At 39.5% G+C, this 7,353-nt stretch overlaps 1 pseudogene; it reads left to right on the top strand.

Annotated features, from left to right (window-relative positions):
* Positions 1 to 394: 394 nt before the first annotated feature.
* The window catches only part of LOC142178006 (uncharacterized), a 64,511-nt pseudogene continuing 57,552 nt past the window's right edge, over positions 395 to 7,353 (top strand).

The following is a 7,353-nucleotide window of genomic DNA, read 5'->3' as shown; positions in this document are numbered from 1 at the left end:
CAGAGAACCAACCTCGTGGAATTTGTTCTTTAGAATAATATGTATGCCCAACAAGGAAGTAGTGTGGATTAAGCAGGGGCGAAAGTTTCATTCGGCATCGCTTACCTTTGAAGGGAAGTGTTGGCTCTATGTCATCAATAGCCGCCTGCTGCCATTTTCTAATACCACTGAGGTGAATGGTCCCCGGGCTGCACTGATCTGATGTTTTATCACTGGCCATGATTTTGATGTGGCTAAGGTTATTCACGACAAAATGTTCATTCGTTGTCCGGTGCAAAGGTATGGGTTCTTCTTTCCTTCCTTAATCACTAGATTATGTCGTGCGGCACGTGTACCGAAAAATAAGAACTTGGATGGGAAAGTAAAAAAAGAACAGAAGTTTCAGGCTGATAAAATGGTAATTGGGAAGGATCCTGTTGCACCCGTTGAGGCAAATAACGATGAGTCTGATGCTCCAAATGAGGGTAATAAAGTGCAAGCTGAGGCTGTGGCCGCTTCGCCCCCGCACGAGCAGGTTGCTGAAGGAACATCAGTTGTCAAATGGGACACGGGAATGACGATCTTAGAGCAGGAAATGGCAGGTTTGCGTACGTCTGTCACGGACTTGGGAGCTAGAGTGGATGCCCTTGCTACCCAAAATGCAACATCTGAGAGGAGGGTTATGGCATGGCTGCGTGCACTTGGTAGGGCTTGCCATCTCGACCCCGGCACTCTCTCCGACCAGGACTGACTCTATCAGGGAAGTTTCCTTTACCTTACATTTGTTTTTCTTTGTGTGACATGGGTACATGTCGCCATTTAAGGTGTGGGGTGGGGGGATATCTTGTATTTATGTTGTATATATATAGTAATGTAGATTAGTGTTAGTTTCTTTGGTTAGTTGAATTTAAAAAAAAAAATTCAAAAGTTTCGACTTTTCTCGACGATGGATATCATTCGACGGGTTTCTTGAGGGATTAAAGTTGAGAAAAAAAAGATAAAAAGATTTTCTTTTGTTGGTAGTGTATCAATTCCCCCTCGATTTTTCTTTGGGCCGCGATTTTTTTTGAAGGGTTTCGTTTGAAAGGGGTGTAGTTAGTTTTATTTTATTTAGAAGTAGGAACCCGTGGGCTATGGGCTGAAATGAAAACAGGGTCTCTCAACTTCGTTATGCCTTGAGAATAGTGAGTGCTGTAGTGCGATGCTTAGGCTCAGTTGTTGACTCTTATATATGTGCCTTAAATTGTATGTTCTTAACGTGGCTTAAGTGCTTTGACTAGAGTGTTTTGATGATCTAATCTTAAGTGAGTCATATGCCATGTGTGTGAGGTTTGTTGTATTATGTGCATTGCATTTGATGTCTAGAATATTTCCCGTGTGTTTGCAAAGTGAAATAGTAGTTTTATTCAGTCTTGAAGGTGATATAGGCGTTTCTTTGTTGAGCCACATATGTATATTTTACCCGCCTAATTATTATGTATCGTAGTTAAGTACTTTGAGCCTGTAATCCTATTTCTTTGACAACCACATTACAAGCCTTACCCCTTTGTTTGAATTAACCATCTATTTGAACCTTTTAACCTCTCATGAGCACTTGAATTGTTATGAACTTTGTAAAAGTTAAAGTGTGGGGTAGTTGGTTTGGCTTTTGAGTGGAACTAATGAAATAAGGAGAAAGGTGCACTGTTTTGAAAAAGTAAGAGCCACTTGAATTGAAAAAGAAAGAAAAGAAAAGAAAATAGTTGTATTGCTGTGAAAAAAAATATATATTCCTTGAAGGCAGAGTATGGTTTGACATAAGTGTGGGGTTTCGACTACTAAAGTGTATGTATTAAAGTGCTTAGGGAGGTGTAGTCACTATTATATCTAAATGTATCCTACCCATCCCAGAGCCTACATTACAACCAGTTAAAAGTCCTACTTGATCCTTGACTGAATGAACTCAATTAGTAGAGTAGTACACTACGGGCAAGCTTATGGTGCATTTGTTTTGTGGCACATGACTGTCGTTTCTGAGAGTGAGTGAATTCTGTCTATCTTGAAGTTCCTAATTGTTCATGATTTTATTAATTGTGGAACAATTCTCTTTTATTGTGGGAGGGCACTTGATTCATGAAGGAAAGGTAATTCTTGACCTCTGTGTTAGAGCAAGTGAGTAAGTTGTGAATAATGCGAGATGCTTGTGAGTCAATTCTTGAGGTGAAGATGTTACACTACGGTGCTTGGTCTATTTGAAATATTCTTGGTATGATGAGTTAGGAAAGTCGCTTAGTGAGGTTGTGTCTATGTAAATGGTTTAAGTGTGGGATATTGATAGTAGGCTATAACTATGTAGTTTGGCCACTATTTGCACTCTAAATTGGCTACACTTTACTAATGTTTGAGCGTTAAATGATAGTAAATTGCTCTGATTGAGTATTTTATGCTTTGCAGGAGCAATTCCGGGCTACAATGAGGTTAAGGAGCGTTTTGAGATAATATGGATCATTGAAGGCCAAGTAAAGGCTTATGGAGTAAATTGGGAGTTTGTTCGAGGATCGAAGGAGGTTAGCATATTTAAAAAGAAGATCAAAGAAGAGTGCAGAAAATCGCCCAGGTGCGAGGCCGCGCACTGATCGCGCAAGTCAGGCAGAAACTGTCCAAAGTGCGCGGCCAGATGCGCCACCTGCCCAGGTGCGTAGCCGCGCACGTCCTTTAGAGAAAAATTATTCTAGGACTAAAATTGTAATTTCAGAGGCGACTTTCCTTTACCTATATGAAGCCCAGCTCACCTACAAAGAGGGTATCTTGGTTTTTAGAAGAATTTTGAAGGCAAGAACAGGCAAGGAGCAAGACGGAAGATTCAGAAACGAGTTTTTATCTTTCTTTCTCCCTTTTTTCTCATTGATGATGAATTCTTATGTTGTGATTGTTAAAACAATTATGAGTAGCTAAACTCTTTATTCTAGGGTTTGATGGAACCTCTTGGAGGATGAATCTTTGTTGAGTTTAATATAAATTTGTCATTGAATTTTCCCTATGTGTTTAACTACGTGATTATTATGGTTGATTGAAGGGCCCTCAATCGGCTATACCTATTTAGTGTGTATTACTTGAAAAAGGGTACATATTTAGGTAGTTGTTGAACAACATCACTCCTAACGTATATGAGGGATCAATACGGAGGGTATAAAGGTGGGATTTGGAATAATGAAACCTTAGTGCGATCGTAGTGAGCGATAAACAAGTGATAGTTAGTGTAGTTCAAAAGAATACATTTAGTAAATTGTTGTATTTGCTTGGAAGAGAATTACAACACCTAAAGTGCCCACGATCGGTAGAGAGTATCTAGGCGAATTTATAGGAGAAGCAACAGAGAGGATTCCGATAAGAGGCGAAATCGCAACCCTAGACCTTTCCAATATTGTCTACAACATTCTCTTTGTCAGTAGTAAAAAAAAAAATTTACAGCTTTTCAATTACCTTGTTGTTAGTTAGTCAGTAACACTCAATTTATTATTCAATATTTTTGGAAGTTGATTACGTGGATTCTTGCTAAACTAAAAGTTGTGATTAGTACGTTAATTCTCTGTGGGATTCGACTCCGGACTTGTAAACCGGATTATATTTGCAACGACCGCTTAGTCCTTTTTATAAGGTATAGTTGGGCGTGATCAGGGCATAGATCACATCAAGAGGTATTGCCTTAGGTTGGCGAGCAACAGATCTCAACAGGGTTCCCATGCCATAGTTCCAGCATCGGTTGCTCCACAGCTCGCTCAACCAAGTAAAGGTAAGGGTCAGGTAGCCAGAGGTAGAGGTCAGGCCGTTAAAGGTGGAGGCCAGCCAGCTAGAAGTTGTCCTAGGGACGTGGTTCAGATTGGTGGGGCCTAGCCCCAATTTTATGCTTTCCCAGCTAGGCCTGAGGCCGAGTCATCTGACGCCATTATCACAGGTATTGTTTCAGTTTGCCATAGAGATGCTTCAGTTCTATTTGATCTGGCATCTACTTACTTCTATGTGTCATCCTATTTTGCTTCATATATGGTTATGCCTCGTGATTCTTTGGGTGCTCATGTGTATGTGTCCACGCTTGTGGGAGATTCTATTGTTGTAGATCGTGTTTATCGCTCGTGTGTGGTTATTATTGGGAGTCTTGAGACTAGTGTTGATCTTTTACTTCTTGATATGGTAGATTTTGATGTTATCTTAGGCATGGATTTGTTGTCACATTATCATGCTATACTGGACTGTCACGCCAAGACGATGACCTTAGCCATGCTGGGGTTGCCTCGATTAGAATGGAAAGGGACTCCTGGCCACTCTACCAGTAGGGTTATTTCTTATATGAAGGCTCGATGTATGGTCGAGAAGGGGCTAGCTTATTTAACCTATGTCCGCGATTCTAGTGCGGAGGTTCCTTCTATGCATTTAGTACCAGTTGTTCGTGAGTTTCCAAAGGTATTTCCTGCAGATCTACCGGGGATGTCGTCCGACAGGGATATTGACTTCTGTATTGATTTGGCTCCAGGCACTCAGCTCATTTCTATTCCGCCGTGCCGTATGGCCCTGCCGGAGTTGAAGGAATTAAAGGAGTAGTTGCAAGATTTGCTTGATAAGGGCTTCATTAGACCTAGTGTCTCGCCCTGGGGTGCACCCGTGTTGTTCGTAAAGAATAAAGATAGATCGATGAGGATGTATATAGACTATCAGCAGTTTAACAAAGTCACTATCAAGAAAAAGTATATGTTGACGAGGATTAATGACTTATTTGATCTGCTTCAGGGTGCCAAAGTGTTTTCGAAGATTGATTTGAGATCTGGCTATCATCAGTTGAATATTAGAGCGTCCGATATCCCTAAGACGGGTTTTCGGACTCGGTATGTGCATTATGAGTTCCTTCTGATGTCATTTGGGTTGACAAATATCCCAACAACATTTATGGATTTGATGAACCTAGTGTTCAAGCGCTATTTGGATTCATTTGTGATTGTATTTATTGATGATATCTTGATCTACTCCCGCAGTCGAGAGGAGCATGAGCAACATCTTCGGATTGTACTTCAGACTTTGAGGGATAGCCAGTTATATGCCAAGTTTTTAAAGTGTGAGTTTTGGTTAGACTCAGTCGCCTTTTTGGGATATGTTGTATAGGTGGAGTGCATAAAGGTGGATCCTAAGAAGATTGAGGCAGTTCAGAACTGGCCTAGACCTTCTTCAGCTATAGAGATCCCGAGCTTCCTGGGTTTGGCGTGTTATTATCGCCGATTCGTGGAAGGGTTTTCATCTATAACAACCCCATTAACCAGATTGACCCAAAAGGGTGCCCCGTTCAGATAGTCGGATGAGTGTGAGTTGAGCTTTCAGAAGCCCATGACTGCTTTGACTACGACACCAGTGTTGGTGTTACCCGCCGGTTCAGGATCTTACACGGTGTATTCTGATGCATTTCGTATTGGGCTCGGTGCAGTATTGATGCAGGATGGCCGGGTGATTGCATATGCGTCACGGCAGTTTAAGATTCATTATAAGAATTACCCTGTTCATGACTTAGAGTTGGCAGCTATTGTTCATGCGCTGAAGATTTGGAGGCACTATCTTTACGACGTGTCGTGTAAGGTATTCACGGATTATCGGAGTCTGCAGTATTTTCTCAAACAACAGGATCACAATGGAGGCAAAGGAGGTGGTTGAAGCTGTTGAAAGACTATGATATCACCATTTTGTATCACCCTAGAAAGGCCAATGTGGTGGTCGATGCATTGAGTAGAAAGGCTGTGAGTATGGGCAGCCTTTTGTATATTCCAGTTGGTGAGAGGCCACTTGCTGCAAAAGTTTAGGCGTTGGCCAATCAGTTCGCGAGGTTAGATATTTCAGAGCCCAGTCGTGTTCTAGCTTGCACAGTCGCTCGATTTTCCTTGTATGAGCGCATCAGAGAGCGTCAGTATGATGATCCCCATTTGCTTGTCCTTAAGGATGAACGGAAACGACATCACTTGAACATCATTAGTACTATAGTAAATAACAATCATTTATAGTCTGGAACTATGCTTATATGAGATTAATAAGTTTGAGAAGGGGATATCACTACAAGAAAAGAAGCTTTTAGCGAGAGAAAATTTGGTTGCTAAAAAATTTAATTAAATTTTTATTAGTCAATTACGACCGGAAAAATCTGACTATCACTGGCTGCTAAAAGTTTTGACGTTAAAAGTACACGATCGAATTTGCAATTAGGTCGTTAAAATATGGTAAGACACGAGAGATAGACTTTTGAATACCTTAAACATTTCTTGAGATTGCAAATACTAATAGTAAGAATGTCTATGTCGTTTCAATTCAAGGGGTATTGGAGTCAATCCCAACTGGTCCTACAATTAAGTAAAATTCTTGTTGAAAATTGTGTTATTATCCAACTTTACTAGGTAGAGGAATACAAAACTGACGACATTGTAAAAGAATTTTTTATACTTTTAATGTAATTTAATATGTTGTAAAAATTTAAAGTTTACTTACCATTTCTTTTAAGTTATTAACTAATATGTATTATTAAGTAAAGTAACATAAAATTAACTATTAAGTTATCTGAGAACATATAAAACTTGAACTCATAAAAAATATCGTCATAGGTAGTTTATCAATAGAGTCATTTATGTGGCATACAAGGTGGTTAGATAAGTCCAAATGATATTTGCGAGCACATTTTTATCAACAAAAGCAACTTTAGTTAGAAAAATATGAGAAACTTCCTCACAACTTGCATAACATTGTGGCCCAACTTTACGAGGTAGCAAAAAGTAAACTTTCCAACTGAGCTTACAAAAAGGACAACTCAGGCTAGCTTTTGACTTATATGGCGAAAGTATTTCTCTCTTTTGAATGATACATTTTATTCCCGCAAATCAACAGTTAGAGGAGCATCAATCTCTTTCATTTTGGAAGCAATTGATAAACAGGACATAACTATTGCACAAGTTAGTATAATATAGGTTATCAACATTAGCTAAGATGTTTAGTGGCCAAACGACTCCATTAATACCTTTGGACATCTCAATAGAGCAACTTCTATTATGTAATATTATTGCTTGATTTTCCTGAGCTCTCTTGTTCTTTCTTTATTAAATTATCATTTCAAACACAGCTTCTTGAGGGTTTCATGTAAGGCATTTTGTAATGTATTCACAAATGCGATTTATAATTCGCATTTCTCAAATGCAGACTTATAAGTCACATTGAACAAATGCGACTTATAAGTCCAATCAAATGCAATAATGCGTCATCTAGATATTTGGGTGGAAAAAAAAAGCATGCACAGCAAATGACTGAAAATGGCCATAGATTATTCGCTCTCTCCTTCAGTTCCTTTCAACCTACTCATTTATTTTTGGGGTCTCC

Source organism: Nicotiana tabacum, chromosome 24 (genome assembly GCF_000715075.1).
Source record: "Nicotiana tabacum cultivar K326 chromosome 24, ASM71507v2, whole genome shotgun sequence".
In the NCBI taxonomy this organism is placed as follows: domain Eukaryota; kingdom Viridiplantae; phylum Streptophyta; class Magnoliopsida; order Solanales; family Solanaceae; genus Nicotiana; species Nicotiana tabacum.
The sequence above is the reverse complement of the archived record's forward strand: the minus strand, read 5'-3'. Positions and strand labels throughout refer to the sequence as shown.